The sequence below is a fragment of the Lycium barbarum genome, chromosome 3 (assembly GCF_019175385.1).
Source record: "Lycium barbarum isolate Lr01 chromosome 3, ASM1917538v2, whole genome shotgun sequence".
Lineage (NCBI taxonomy): Eukaryota > Viridiplantae > Streptophyta > Magnoliopsida > Solanales > Solanaceae > Lycium > Lycium barbarum.
In genome coordinates this window covers 11,478,955-11,494,637 of record NC_083339.1, presented here as the reverse complement: position 1 = coordinate 11,494,637, position 15,683 = coordinate 11,478,955, and the positions used below count along the sequence as shown (strand labels likewise).

The 15,683-nt window shown below is 35.1% G+C and overlaps 1 long non-coding RNA gene and 1 pseudogene across 1 annotated transcript; one reads left to right on the top strand and one right to left on the bottom strand.

The window, feature by feature from the left end:
- The first annotated feature begins 4,879 nt into the window (after positions 1-4,879).
- On the top strand, positions 4,880-9,784 carry LOC132633731 (kinesin-like protein KIN-10B; annotated as a pseudogene).
- A 2,224-nt stretch (positions 9,785-12,008) lies between these two features.
- LOC132630346 (uncharacterized) lies at positions 12,009-14,197 on the bottom strand. The gene is made up of 2 exons (XR_009578569.1): positions 13,906-14,197; positions 12,009-12,435 (listed from the first exon to the last, which is right to left on the bottom strand). It is a non-coding gene; the product is annotated as an uncharacterized LOC132630346 (long non-coding RNA).
- Between the last annotated feature and the right edge of the window lie 1,486 nt (positions 14,198-15,683).

The following is a 15,683-nucleotide window of genomic DNA, read 5'->3' as shown; positions in this document are numbered from 1 at the left end:
TTTTATTGACGATGACACTCGATATTGTTATGTGTATTTGCTTAATAGTAAGGATGAAGCTGTCACGACCCGACTAGGGGCCATGACGGGTACCCGGGGCTAACCACCGAGTACCGCTCATACCATTACCCATCGTACTCATCAAGCGTTCATTTATTAATCTTATACTCAAATCATAGGAAAAGCCATTTTTCACTTCGAAACATAATAACCTTTATATACATAAGCACTTCGGCTATCAAAATAATGCACATACAATAAGGACACCGTGAGACCATACTACCCACACATATGTATCTACGAGCCTCTACTAGAATACTAAACATATGGATGGGATGGGACCCCGTCGTGCCCAAAACGTATATGTACACAAAATAGTAATTCAATGGCACCTCCGGAATAATGGAGTGCTCTCAAAAGTCTGCTAATCAGCTCCTATGAATTCGGGTCGCCTCCCTGTCTACCTGTGGGCATGAACACAACATCCAAAGAAAAGGCCGTCAGTACAAACATTGTACTGAGTATGTAAGGCATGAATGAAATGAACATAATACAGAAATCATAAGACATAAAATGAAGATATAACCTGCGTAACTTTTAAGGGTGGATACATTTCGTACCTATATCATATATATAATCATAGTACGTGTATCATCATAGCGCATACATCATCGTATCATATATGTATCACAGTACCGTATCTACTCATACACATTAAACATTATCCGTATTCAGCCACGTAGTGGCTCGACAATATCTGTATTCGGCCACGTAGTGGCTCGACAATATCACATACATGTCTTTTGTACCCGGCAATAACAAGGCTCGGTATATCTCATCATCATCATTTCCATCACTACGGGAATATTGTATCATCACATACATCTCATAAGCTTATCATAACTTTCCATGGAGCATGCATTTGAATTTAAAGACAATCTATGAAAATCATATCATATTCGTAGCATGAACTTCATAAAAATATCGTGTGATAGGCTTTCTAATCTCTAAACTTAGGCTCTTCATTACCATTATCGTATCTATAGCATATCTCTTGCCTTTATCTCATATGAAACCCCCTATGAACATAGACTCGTAATCTTTTAGAACATTGGTCATAGAACATATATTAGAGCTTATAGACAATCTATAACAATATCGAGGTCACATAAGGTCAAGAACCCCCAATTACATTATGGAGTGATCATATTCATCATATCTCACCTTGAAGGAACTAACATTTTAAGGTGAGTGTACACCATGAATAACATCAAGGAATCGTAAATAGGATCATTAACTTCATGGACATCATATCTTGCTTTAGAATCTCTAGCTTAAACTTATCATCATTATTATCGTATTCATGATATATTTCTCATCTTTATCTCATAAGAAGCTCTTTATAATCGTAGACTCATAATTTCTGATATGTAGGAAAATCATGGAAAGATAGGAGGACTCATGCCATAGGAGTCATGCCTTAGAAAGAAGGGACTATCCTTACATACCTTTTTGCTTAGAAACTCTATCGCTTGATCGTTCTCCTTCAATGCTCACGTCTCTACCTTCAAGGGAATTCGCATCAACATTAGCTACTCGATTATATGAACGTGCTTACTAATGCTAGAGAAAATTGGGCAGCATTTCTTTTATTTATACAACTTTTCTCATATTACATATCAACTCCCAAACGTCAATAACAATATCCATAATATCATACTCAATAATCTTCATCAACCACACATTATTCAATTCTCCTACTTCCATTTCAAGGGCATCCATAATCATGGTCATAATACAACATTACCTTCATCCCCATATAATGTTTCTCCTATGTTCTTAATATCATTATAACATAACTATACTCGTAACATACAAAGAATCATGATTCATATTAAGTTACTACTCAAAAATGTCACTATTCTCATATTTGTAACCCATTTTCTATTTCCTTCTATAATCCAAGTCTTTCAACCCCTCAATACTCTAAATAACATGAATTGATCATAAAACTTGCCTTTGATAGTATGAGAACGAGCTTTAGGTGGAAACACTTCACTTGAGCAAAATCCTAGTTCCACTTCCAAAGAGATTTCTTGTCTTGGATGAACCCTAGTGAGTTTCTTGCACTTGATTTCCTTGGTTTGATGAAGTTGATACTTAATTTCTCTTGGATTCTTGTAGAAGAAATATGGAGAGTGCTCTAGAGATTTCTTGAGATGTGGAGAGAAAATGGGGATGAAATAAATGAACTTGGGGTGCTCTTTTTATAAAATAAAAATCTGTCCCGACATTATTATACGGACACTTATACGGTCCGTATAAATTTATACGGTCCGTATAAGTGACCGTGAAATCATCTCAACCACACTTCGCTTCTGTAATAATTATACGGCACATTATACAGTCCGTATAATATTATACGGTCCGTATAAGTGACCGTATAATCCCATCAGTGAGGGAGCTTCACTGTGACGATTCTGCGGGCCATTATACGGACCGTATAATTGGTCGTATAATCTATCTCTTCTCCGATTTTGTTCTCGTCACTTCGTTTGATCTCAAATCCTTATGGAACCTTCTTCGCACTTGTGTAACACATCATTAACAATCTAAAATACATTATAACTCTTCTCCAAGACACCATTAAGTCATCATTAACTTATTACTCGTAAATCCTTTCCGATACACATCGTATGCCTTGCCCTCTTTTGGCAAACTTTCTCCTCTTACTCTGAATGTTTTTGAAAATCTCAATTAGGGTCATCAAATGTCATTTCTCACTTATTGTGATACCGTATATTTCGTGCCTTCCGTTAGTTTATTCACTGTGCATCAACGGGGAATTTTCCAGGGTATAACAGAAGCAATTGATGCATTTAAGCAATATAAGAACGAAGTGGAAAATCAATTGAATAAAAAGATAAAAATGGTTAGAAGTGATAGAGGTGGAGAATACGAATCTCCTTTTGTAGAGATATGTTTAGAATATGGAATTATTCATCAAACTACTGCCCCCTACACACCACAATCAAATGGGATTGCGGAAAGAAAAAATCGAACATTAAAGGAAATGATGAATGCTTTATTAATAAGTTCCGGTTTACCGCAGAGATGGTGGGGGGGAGCTATCCTTACAGCTAATCGAATACTTAACAGGGTGCCCCACAGCAAAACACAATCTATTCCATATGAACTATGGTAAGAAAGAAAACCCAACGTGAAATGTTTCAAAGTGTGGGGGTGTTTAGCAAAGGTCCAAGTTCCTTTACCCAAAAGGGTAAAAATCGGACCAAAAATTATGGATTGTGCTTTTATTGGCTGTGCTAAAAACAACAAAACTTATCGATTTTTTGGTTCACAAATCGGACAATTCCGAAATTCATGTTAATACTGTAATTGAATCAGCTAATGTTGAATTCTTTGAAAACATTTATCCGTATAAAACTGAATGTGAGTCGTCAAGTGAAAGATCTAAACGGTCGCGGGAAGAACCAAAGGAAAGTACACCAAGTGAAGAGGATCTAAGGCGTAGCAAACGTCAAAGGACATCTACTTTCTTTGGACCAACTTTTGTGACATTCTTGCTTGAAAATGAGCCTCAAACATTTAAAGCAGCGATGTCTTCTTCTGATTCAGCATTTTGGAAAGAGGCAGTCAATAGTGAGATTGAATCAATTTTGAACGGTGTGAGCCGCTTCAAAGAGGATGATAACTCAATCCATTCTCGTGATGAAAATAATGTTCAGGAACAAGCCCGTTTAGGAATCACCTATGTGAGTGTGAAGTGTGAGCCGCTTCAAAGAGGATGATTGTAAAAAGCCCGTTCTCTATACACTCATGAAACCAAGAGGTGTTCATGGCTGAAACAAACACAACCATGAGAACCGTAGACGGTTGAGGGTTAATTGTGTGACTTATGTTGTCTAGGTATACATCAAAGTTCGACGATTCAAAGATATCACATCTACCAATTGATCGAGTATATCCGATATAAGTTCGCTACGGAAAGTTCAAAGCGAAACCTACTTATCCAGATGCAATTAATCTTCACTTGTATATCACACACTTTTCCGTGTATTCCTTTATCTTATAGTCATTCCCCATTCATGTAAGGGATTGTTGGGTTTTATTGATAGGTTGAATGGGAAATGGAAGGAAAAGAAGCGGAGGGAAAATAAGTTGTTCGCTCTTGCTTTATGAAATAAGGATTTGTCCCTCATAGGTGGTGGAAAGAAAAGTTCTCCTACTTAAAAGTAGAAGCACTCCTTCTTGCTGCTAAAGGATCAAGAAGAGGGTCTCCCCTCGCGCCATCGTCGTCGCTCGGATTTGGATTTGAATTTGGTCAAATGATCTGATTGATTGATAATCTTTTTGGGCCAAATTTCCTTTAAGCTTAATTATTTAATTATTTAATTAATTATTTAATTAAAACTTCCAGATCCTGACCCGGATCCGCGTGTCTGACCCGCAACCCATTTCTTTCCCGGATTAATTTAAAATTTCCCACCGTTTATTTTAACGAAATTCTTCTGAAAGGTTGCAAACCTTTTCTGAAAAGTTGCAAACCTTTTCCCAACCAGTGCATTAATGACTATAAATTCAAGTTAATACTCAGATTATTACTTACGAATTTTCTGATATTCTCTATTCTTGTACTCTCTTAAAAGTTTTCTCCTGTGTGTTATACTGTCGTTGAGTGGTTCACCTGACATCGGAGTTTTCCGATACTGTTTTGATATTTTCCAGTTTCTGGTTTATACTTTCTGGTTTTACAAAGTTTATTGTTTTCTGGAATATTTTTTTCCAAAGTTACTGTTTCAATATATTTTCATAATACATATTACTAACAACAGGTTCTATTGTACATGGGATTAATATGCAAATGAATGGTCTTAAAACATGTCAAACAAAAAACTTTTCAACTCTTGGAAGAGTACAACAGTTAGATTCCGCTTTGGTCACGAAAGTTACAGTTATTGTTAGAGTTCGCCCCTTTCTTCCTTGAGAAATTAACCCGATAGATGGAAAAGCAATCTCTTGTCTCTGTTCTCAACTCAGAATGTGAGCCTTCTGAGGATGTCACAGTTCATCTCAAAGATTATGAAACTAGGAAAACATTTGCTCGATTGTTTTGCATGCTCTATGATCAAATATGTTTTATTACTTGGACTAGTATAGTAGCACGACCTTATCCTGGGGACCGTTTTGTTTTTTACTGTAGTCGTAATGAATGCTACAAGTTGGATGCTTTTTTTTGCTCAAGACGACAACAATATAAGCCAAATATTTGGCAAAGAAGTCAGTCCTTTGATCCCTGGGATATTACATGGTCACAATGTCACAGTATTTGCTTATGGCGCTACGCGGAATGGCAAAACTTACACCATGCAGGTATATTTTATTTTTCTGCCTAACACACAACTTGCACCATCACTCCTGCAATTGGACTAAGATGCTAAAATATGCACATGGATTAGGAGATAACTACAGAGTTACGACGTACCTACATAATGTTTCTTTTCAAATTTTTTTTTTGCTGCTTTACAACTTCTATAAAATAGACCATGAGTGAGCAAAGGAGATATCAGACTTTTCAGATTGAACCATGCATAAACTTATCCCATATTTGCAACCATTTGGTCCTAGTCTTTAGAGGGATTTCTCTCTTTCCTGAGGGAGAGCATGGTTCCAGCTTAGAGCATCTTGTCTGCTCCTACTTGAACCGAGGGTCTATCGGAAACAACCTTTCTACCTCACACAAGGTAGGGGTAAGGTCTGCGTACACCTCACCCTCCCAGACCCCACTTGTGGGATCATACTGGGTATGTTATTGTTGGTCCTAGTCTAGAACTTTTCCATTTGACCTCCTCAGAGATATGTCTGTGAAGTATATAGTTTTTTGTAGGCCTTCCTAATTCCTGCACGTGTTCGTGAATTGTTTAGCAAATACCTTGTTGCTAATGTAGGGAACTGAAAACCTCCCTGGTCTAATGCCACTTGCAATGTCCTCTATTTTCTTGAAGAGCAAGGGGAAAAGTACCATAGAAATATCATACTATGAAATATACATGGATAGGTGCTATGATCTACTTGAACTTAAGCAGAAGGAAATTTTCATATTGGACAACAAAGATGGGAAGATTCATCTCAAAGGACTTGCACAGTTAGCGTCAATTCCATGTCAGAGTTTTCAAGAGGCGTTTTCTTGTGCGATTCAGAGGAGAAAAGTCACACATATGGGTGTAATGATGTCTCTAGCAGAAGCCATGCTGTGCTCACAGTTTATGTTTCTACTCCTAGCTGTGATGATACTGGGAATGTTGTTACAGGAAAATTGAACCTTATTGACTTGGCAAGTTTAAACACTATTAGAATTAACCATGAATTATTGTGTAAGAATATGAACTGAAATGCAACTCACATGTGTAACTAAATTGTCATTGGATTAGGAAACGAAGACAATAGAAGAACTTGCAACACGGGAATTCGTTTACAAGAGAGTGCTAAGATCTACCAGTCATTATTTGCATTGTCAAATGTAATTTATGCATTGAACAACAATCAAGCACGAATACCCTATAGAGAAAACAAATTGACAAGGGTATTGCAAGACTCTCTTGGAGGAACCGGCCGTGCTTTGATGATCGCTTGCTTGGTAGGATGTTGTAGATATCATCTCTTGCCTTTGAGTACCACGAATGAAACAACATTCTGAAATGTTGTCGACTGTTTTCCTTTCTTGGTTCATAGAACCCTGGTGAGTACCAAGAATCTCTCCATACGGTTAGTTTAGCAGCACGGTCAAGATGCATATCCAATTTTATTGCCTCAGCACAAAAGGGAGATACTCCAAAGGTCAAAGTTGACATGGAGGAAAAGCTTCGCTCATGGCTAGAATCTAAAGGAAAGACAAAAAGTACTCAAAGAACTGGGACTATTGATTCTCTATATATTGGCAAAACTCCATATTCTGTATGCTCTACCAGAAAGCTTGGTTCGTTTGAGAGCTCTTCAAAGCAAAAGTCCATCATTAAACAAGGCGCTTCAAGCATAAAAAAGAGGTAAGAGATTATTCAATAATCTTGTCATATGTACCTGCCTTTGATTTTGATGAATGCTTAACTTTGTTGTAACAAGGATCCAGATGGAGCTTGTAGAAATCTATTTGATAATGGACATCGGTCAAACTTAGTAGTGGAGGTAAAAAAACAAAACGAGAACTATAATTTCTGCCTAGTTCGTTTTGAGTTTATGATGTAGCACTTCGTGTTAAATTGAATAAAATCCATGACATACATGATTCATGGGAGGTCTTTTCTTAAACTTCTTAACTCCTGTGTATGTGATTTCATTTCTTTGAATGAAGTTGAAATGGTAATCATGAAACTTAACTATCTCAATCCTCAGATTCTAGGATTACTGCACTTTGAGTTGATGTAATGTCTGATAGCTTAATAAGATCTCAAAGGAAACAGTTCCTATGTTTTGGTCATCTTTGTCACGAAGAGAATCACTCGGTATGTGAACAGCTAAAATTTTAATGTAATCTTTTGAAAGAACAACAGAACAATTGATCACATTTTTCATTATGTCTGCATTGGAGTTAATTGATAAATCTTTTTAAGTTTGTGTTTCTGCATTCATGTGCAAATACAGGCTCGGAGCCTTGCTGATACTGGTGGACAAAGAGAAGAAAAGATGTTTGAGGTTTTCTCTGAAAGGGTTGTCCCTGATTCTAATACAGCGGTGCATGGTACTTGACCATTATAATAACCATATCTCAATTTTTACAGTCTGCTTCATATATTCTTCATCCAATTCTTTATAGCTTGACTCATATTAAGCTACAAGCATGTGACAGTTTTTCGAATTATATATGTGCAAAGCTAGTTCTAGTGTTCTCCTCCATATATTCTTCCCCCCGAGAGGTAGTATTATAGCTGTCCTGCAGCAATTCATATCAAGCTGCAACCATGAGACAATTTTTCAATGATGTAGTGCCAAAGTTAGTTCCATATTTGCTATCAATGTTCTCATACAGAGTGGTTGAATAGCTACTTTTCATAGCTTTATTAGCAAACTTTTACCAGTTAATGCCTAAAACGTTTGACCTCTTCGAACATGGTTTATTTTCACAATATTAGCTGCTCTTTGAGTTTCTTACTTTTCAATATAATCAAATTCTCATTTTTCTTAAACTTGTTCCTCTTTTTTTTTTTTAACTTGCTTCTGTTCACGGATGGCACACAATCTTAGGCAACCCATTTCACGAAGATTTTGATAAGTCAAACCCACTGAACTCCCGATGTGCTTCCCCCCTCTTTCAAGTAGTTTAAGGGTCATCACAGAATCAGTTTCCTCCTCCACTATAAAAAAATAATCATGAAAAGGGAACTCATCTACACATACACTAGAGAGGAATTCATGCTACTATTAAATCATCTACTTGAAGCATCCCTACCCCCGTTACCCATTTAGACTAATGTCTCTGTTGTAGTTTATTTGTCTAATTGACCCTATTTACAGATAGCTGTGAAATTTGTATTTGGTGAACTTTTCCAATATGATATGATATATCTTGTTTACAGGCAGTCAAATAAAATTTGAAGACTTTTGTCTGTTTGGTCTTGTGTAGATGAAAAACCCAATGCGGAGGAGAAAGTGAGTATTGTTGATTGTTTCAGCTCCCTTAAAGCATGTGAGGTTACCCCTAGGAAGGTCCTTTCTCCCATCAACTCCAACATAAACAATGAGAATATGTCCTCAAGAGATCAAATACGCATTGTGAGCAATCAACAAACTCCCATGTCACCTTTTGCTTTAAATAGTTCTGATGAGAATGTACCAGCGTTAGGAACTCCTCTTAATAAGTTCAGTGCATGAAGTTCTAACTTGAAGGTCAGCACAAACTCTTTTTTTCAATATCTTCTAAATGTTTAGCATTTCTGGTTATAATTAACATCTCTGTTGAGTGTACAGAACTCTCTAGTCCAGGAGTACATTGAGTTATTGAACACAGCCAGCAAGTAAGCGTGGTTCTTTTTCTTCATTTCCCCTTTTATTTTTTCTGTTTATTCATTGTGCATGGAGACTTATCTTTATTTTGTGCTACACTGTGTTAGGGAGGAACTCGTGGCAATAAAGGTACAATATTGATCTCTTCACGCGATTGTTACATTGTCATCACTATACAACCAATGAGATTTGATTGCATTTTCACACGATTCTAACATTGTCATCACTTCTATTAGCTGTGAGTTTTGACTGCATCTTTCATTATCATCCAGGGAATTGGACAAAAGATGGCTGAATACATTATTGAACTAAGGGAAACAAGCCCAATGAAATCAGTAAGAAACTCTTTTTTAAGGATTATGATGTTACAGATTCTTGGTTTGTGGCTGTGTAAAACTAAGCCTATTTACCTGGTTTGTGCAGCTAGATGACTTGGAGAAGATTGGACTGTCATCAAAGCAGGTAATGATGCTATGCAATGAATTATCCGCACTTCCGTTTCACTTTTTTGTTATTTTGTGTGTCGTATATGTAGTATTCTTATGGAGTAATTGTGAATTATGGAGTGATAATGAAGTGTTTTTCCTATACCTCTCTAGGTACATAACTTATTCAGGTGGGCTGCAAGAGGAGTACTGGGATGAAAAACTTATTTGCAACACCTTGTTGTTTTAGGAGCATGTAAATATTGTGTTTCTGGCTAGAACTTTAGTTATATTGTATTTTATTTATGAGTACTTGGATTTGAGAGCTAAGGAAGAAAGAAAAGGGGGGATATTTATCAGTCAATGTTGTACCATTTCCCCTCAAATGACTTTTATCAGTCAATATTTTTCCATTTCCAACCATAGATATTTCAGAATCTCAACATTTTCATAGCTATTTCTCTTGTTTTAATGAGTTGCAGCTATCCCCAAATTTCTCCATGGTGAGTCATAGCATTTCTTAGTTTTGATGATTTGACAAACGGGCCAAGGACCAGGTCCTCCATCAGGTCCCATTGGAGTACTGCACGGTAGCTGTTTTGCTGCACTGTTTAGGCAGAATTGCAGCTAGCACAGCTGTATGTATGCTAAAAGCTAAAAGCCCTTGAAAAGTCACAAGCCCTTGAAAAGTCGCCATCTATGGTCACGTGTTTCTCACATGCTCTCTATTTGGTCTCATATATACACAACATGTTGGGATCATTTAACCTAACTTTTGCAAATCCAAAAGTAATATCTTTCTCAATTGTAGCTGCCACCTTCTCAAGGTGCCCACAAGAACAACATCTCAACAATCAGAGGGACCAGTTCCTGCCACTGAAGACATCTGAAGTCCTAAGGATAGTTGAGTTTTGTTTCATATTCTTAATTTGTATTCCTACACTGCTTGTTAAGAAGTATCAATCATAGTAAGACAGATTTCAATCTTTGTAACTTTGTTTTTCTTGGCTAGAGTTAGCTAAGTATCAATTAAGTCGTTGGCTAGAATTAGTCAAGACTTGGAGCTTTGCAATAAAGTTATTGTAAAGGTGCTTACAATGGGTATATTGTAAGGGTTAGGAATTAAGAGTTTAATTACTAGGTTGCAATAGGTTGTAATCTGAAGTTGCTCGTTTTAGCGAAGTTGGAAATTGCTCGTTTTAGCGAAGTTGAAAATCTTATTGGGGTAGGTCGTCAGGAAGGGATCCACACCATTGGGTGTGGGTTCACGGGACCCACAACTTTTATCCGAACCTTGTATTTATAATGTGAAAACCCTTCAAATATATAAGAAATTTAAGCTGAGAACCCAATAACAACAGACACTTTGAGCTAGGAACCCACAAGCTTCAAATCCTAAATCCGCCTCTGTAGGTCGTGATTTTTAATTCCTTAAACAAGGAGTTTTCCACGTAAAATTACTTGTCTTATTTACTTCCTGTCATTATCTGTGAAAACAATTTAAGAACCTGATTCGTTAGACTATTTTAGTAAACTTTCAAGTTGTGAACTAGCAAAAACCCATAGGTTCTATCACTCCGACTTACATGTTTTAACAGAAAAGAAAGAAAACTGTAAACCGCGGGTATGATTTTTGTTGGATACCCCCTCTAGAAAGACGTCCTCTTGTTATTTTCATACTGCCACAGCCTCGATACAATTCTGACTATCATCTCTTGTTTTACGCTGTGATGTTTTATTCCTTTCATTTATCTAGCTCCATCGCTTTATTTAAAGGCCAATAGACTTCTTATTTTAATGGTGTCCTTTAGGAGGAGGTCTGTCTATAAAAGCATCTGTGCACTTGAACTGAAACCTAATCATTATCTTAAACTGGAATGGTGTGCACTAGTACCTTAAACAGGGCAAGAAAATCAGAGACAATGCGTGCTATCTTTGTGGCTCAATGTGCTCTAAAAAGCCTCGTGACAACAAATAATGGAATCAATAGAAAAGAAGTCTGAAAACTGCTGGTATGATCTTTGCTAGACAGTTTTCCTCCCACGAAATTTCCTAAACTAATGAATCAATACTTGTATGCCAGTGGAAACTTTAGAAAACTGTGTATTTATCTTTATTTTTAAACTAAGATGAACTTACAAGAGGCAACATCTGGTTCAACATGGCAATTGGCAAGTGGAAGAGAAGCCCAGTGCCAAAAGCAAAATGGATAAAGGAATCAAATTGGACTTTCTCCAATATAATTAAAACAGAATATAAAGGATCCAATACCCCTTCACGTTGAAACGTATACTCCATCTATCTAGAACATGGAAACCACATCTGTGATCTGGAGACTAAACGTCCCAAACTGTGAATTGTCATGATCATTAATTCATTTGTTCTTGGTATAGTTGATTCATCAAAACTAAAAGACCTACTTACACCCAAACAAGCAAGCAAACAAAAACAAAAGACGTGAAATTGGCGTCCTAGAAAGAATCATGAACAGAGAGAAGCAAAAATAATACTGTAATTACTGATAGTAATAAGAAAGGATAGCAACAATGAAGGAAGCTCTTGAAATAGTAGAAACCACAACACACTTCCAAACACTTCCATAAAATTATAAGGTGCAGATATTACACAAACAACATAACCACTACTTACAAACATTACTATTTCTCATTAGCCTTACATAAAATTATAAGATGCAGATATTACACAAACAACATAACCACTACTTACAAACATTACTATTTCTCATTAGCCTTACATAAAATTATAAGATGCACTTACATAACGATGATCTCAGCAATCGAAGTTCTAGTTTGTTCATTTAGAACAAGTGCAAGGGTCACACTTGCAGTCAGATCCACATTTGCAGCCATTCTCAGTAGAGAATTCTCCCATTTCCATGGGGCCGAAGTTTGTCTTTTCAGGTCCCACCCCGAGCACCAAAGTCTCGGTCATGGTACTCCCTGTGTAGCTCATGTCGGGGTACATCTTGCATCTGCAACGCCAAAATCGTGACACATACAAAAAATAAGAACCTTCTTAATACCCACAAAAAAGATCCAATGTGCAAACTTGCAAACTTGCTAACAAGACCATGAATTTCCATCAAAACACAATCTTGCAAGAAAGTTCCCCCCAACAAAGCAGGGTCATTATATGAACTGTTGCTCCATTTAAACTCATCTCAGTCAATAACCAGAAAGAAAATGAAACTTGATTAATCAGAAATAGACATGAATCGTGTTATTTATTACTATATGTTACATTTCAAAAAGTTAGGATCAACCTGAACAAATAAATAGATTTGCAGAAAGATTGTCCAAGTTTAATCCTTGTATTTCGATTCTTTTATGGAAACAAATGAAAATTGACAAGGTTGAGTTAATATTTTATTAAAATAAAATTACACTTTTTTAAGTGCAAAAAATAAATAAATGAAGACACAACAATCTTAAAATTACATTATCTACTTGGAGAAGATCCCATGCTCAACCTAGAAAAGGCTAGATGATAAGAAATACAATCTTGAACCTTTTCAAAGCTAAACTTGGGCAACTTTTTTTTTAAAAAAAAAATATTTATTTATTTTTAACTTGGGCAACTACTCCAAGCAAATAATACAACTACAATATTATAAGACCTCCATTTTTTTCTACACTCAAAAAACTGTGTTTTATTTAATAAAAAAGTAAATTTGTCATGTCAATCCCCATTTAATCCTAAAGAAAAAAAAATACAAAAATAATCACACAACGATTAAAATAAGCCAGCATTTGCGAGTTCATCCACAACTCTCTTCATATATATTCTTCATTAATCAAGTTTCCATTTAACACAAAGTTCCAACCTCTTACTAATTATCGACATTTTCTGTTGAATTCCACGTTACATAAAATTCCTTACAGTACCACAAGACCTTCTATCTATTGGGGGAGCACAAAACAAAAAAGAGCTTGTCAACCCTCAAAACTCCCACAATTTTTTTTTTGTCGAAAATTTACCAAAACTTGGTTCTTAAACCCATAATCTACCCATTCAAAAGAAAAACTCCATAATTTCTCTCAAAAACAAAAAACAAAAAAAAAAAACTTTGCAAGAAAATTCCCCAACAGATAAATGACCGTTGTTAGCAACCCCGCAAATCTCCCATTAAAAAAAAAAAACATTCTTTCACAATTCACACAAATAACATCTATGCATGTATCATAACCCCACACACTCATTAAAATTCATTCTTGCTAGAAAGTTCCCCACGGATAGAAGATAAGTACTTGTTAGCAACACACAAATATCCCGCAAAAAAAAAAATTCAATCTCACAATTCACACAAAGGACTCCATGCATGGATCATAGAAAACAGGGAAAAATGGAACCAAAATTTGTCCCATACAGGACAGACAAATATTGATAAAAAGTTAGACAAAATTAAATAACTACAAATGCCAGAAGAAAAGAAGAAGCTTACCCTCCACAACCAGAGTTACCATCAGACATGGTATTTTGATAAGATTGATAAAACAAAAGACAAGTACTGGAATTCAAGAAAACTCTCTGTTTAATTGATGCTGTTGTACGAGGTTTAGTCTTAAGGAGGAACCATGCGTGTCCATTTATATCACAACGAAGGTAAAGGGTAAGATGGGATGACCGTACACGTGTCACGATCGTAGAGTAATATGTTATCCTTGTAAGTCGGTCCATTCATGATCTTAATTAATTTCATCCACCTATCTGTCGTTTTCTCTTCTCAAAACCTGTTACCTACTATTGGGATAAGACTTATCCACCCGTGTCAAAACCACACCAATATATATATGACACAACTATCACTTAATGTATGTATATACACTTCATCAAATCACTTAATTATAATAAATTACTCCTGTCATTTCAAAAAAATTGACACTTTTCATTTTTTTAGAATAAAACAAGTTATTTTTTTACAATAATTTTTTTATACATTTTTTAAATATTTTAAATTATTAATTACGATGACTTATTGTAATTTTTACGTAATTTTTAAATATATAAATTTTATTTCGAAAAAATAAAATAATTTATATTAAATTGCACCGTTAATAACTCTCAAAAAATGAAAAATGCCAATCTTTTTAAAACAAAGAGTACATTGATTTAATTTAAACACTCAGTGTAGATATGTGTTTACCTATTGCTCTTATCATCCTAACTAATCCTAGTTAGGGACGCTCGTATTTTCTAGAAAAGTACATCCCCTAAGGAGTCACATGAGTAAATTTTCATCTGCATATTTACACTATAAATTAACTCAATATATTATTTAAATAATTTAATATAATGAAAATATGTATTAATTAATACTTTCTTTATTCAATTTATGTGATACAGTTAAATTTTTGACTGCTATCTATTTATATTTTTTAAAATTCTCAATTATAATAATTTATATTATTTTTTATGTAATTCTTAAATATGTATTATTTTTCAAAAAAAATAGAAATTGCACATTTGAATTCACAGTCCATTCAAGAATTATGCGTATTTGTTTAATTGATGTTGTACGAGTATTGACGAGGAACCCTGAGTGTCCCTTTATAGCACAATGGGGGTGAAGCGAGGGGTGGCATCGACCGTAAACTTGTCATGATCGTAAAGGTATATGGTAATTCATGATCGTATTATCTTCCACGTATGTGTCGTTTTGTGTCAAAATCTGTTACCTATTATTGCTCCTTATATTACTACTAAACTACTCCTTATTAAGAGACGCTCGTATTTTCTAGAGATGTTACGTCCTTGTCTAAGGGGTCAATTTCAGGTGAATATTTATCTGCATCATCAGATATTTACACTAAATTAACTCAATATATTAATTAAATAATCTAATATAATGAAAATATGTATTTCATTCGTGTCTTACCTTTTTTTTTATTTGTATTAAAAAGAGTGTCTCATTCCTTTTCTCATAAACTTTAAATCACAAAATTCATATAATATTTTTGGTATATTATACACATCTTTAGGACCATATGATTTAAAAGTTTCTTTTTATTCCTTAAAAACTTTGTGTCCAGTCAAATTAGGACAATTAAATTGAAACAGAGGAGTATTAATTAATACTCCCTTTGATCCAATCCAATTTATTTGATCGGATTTTGAGAGTTTACGGTAAATTTTGATAAAGATTTATTCGTATGCCCTTTAAATATTTTAAAATGTTAATTATTGTGATTTCTACGAGTAGTTTCTAAATATGTAAATTAT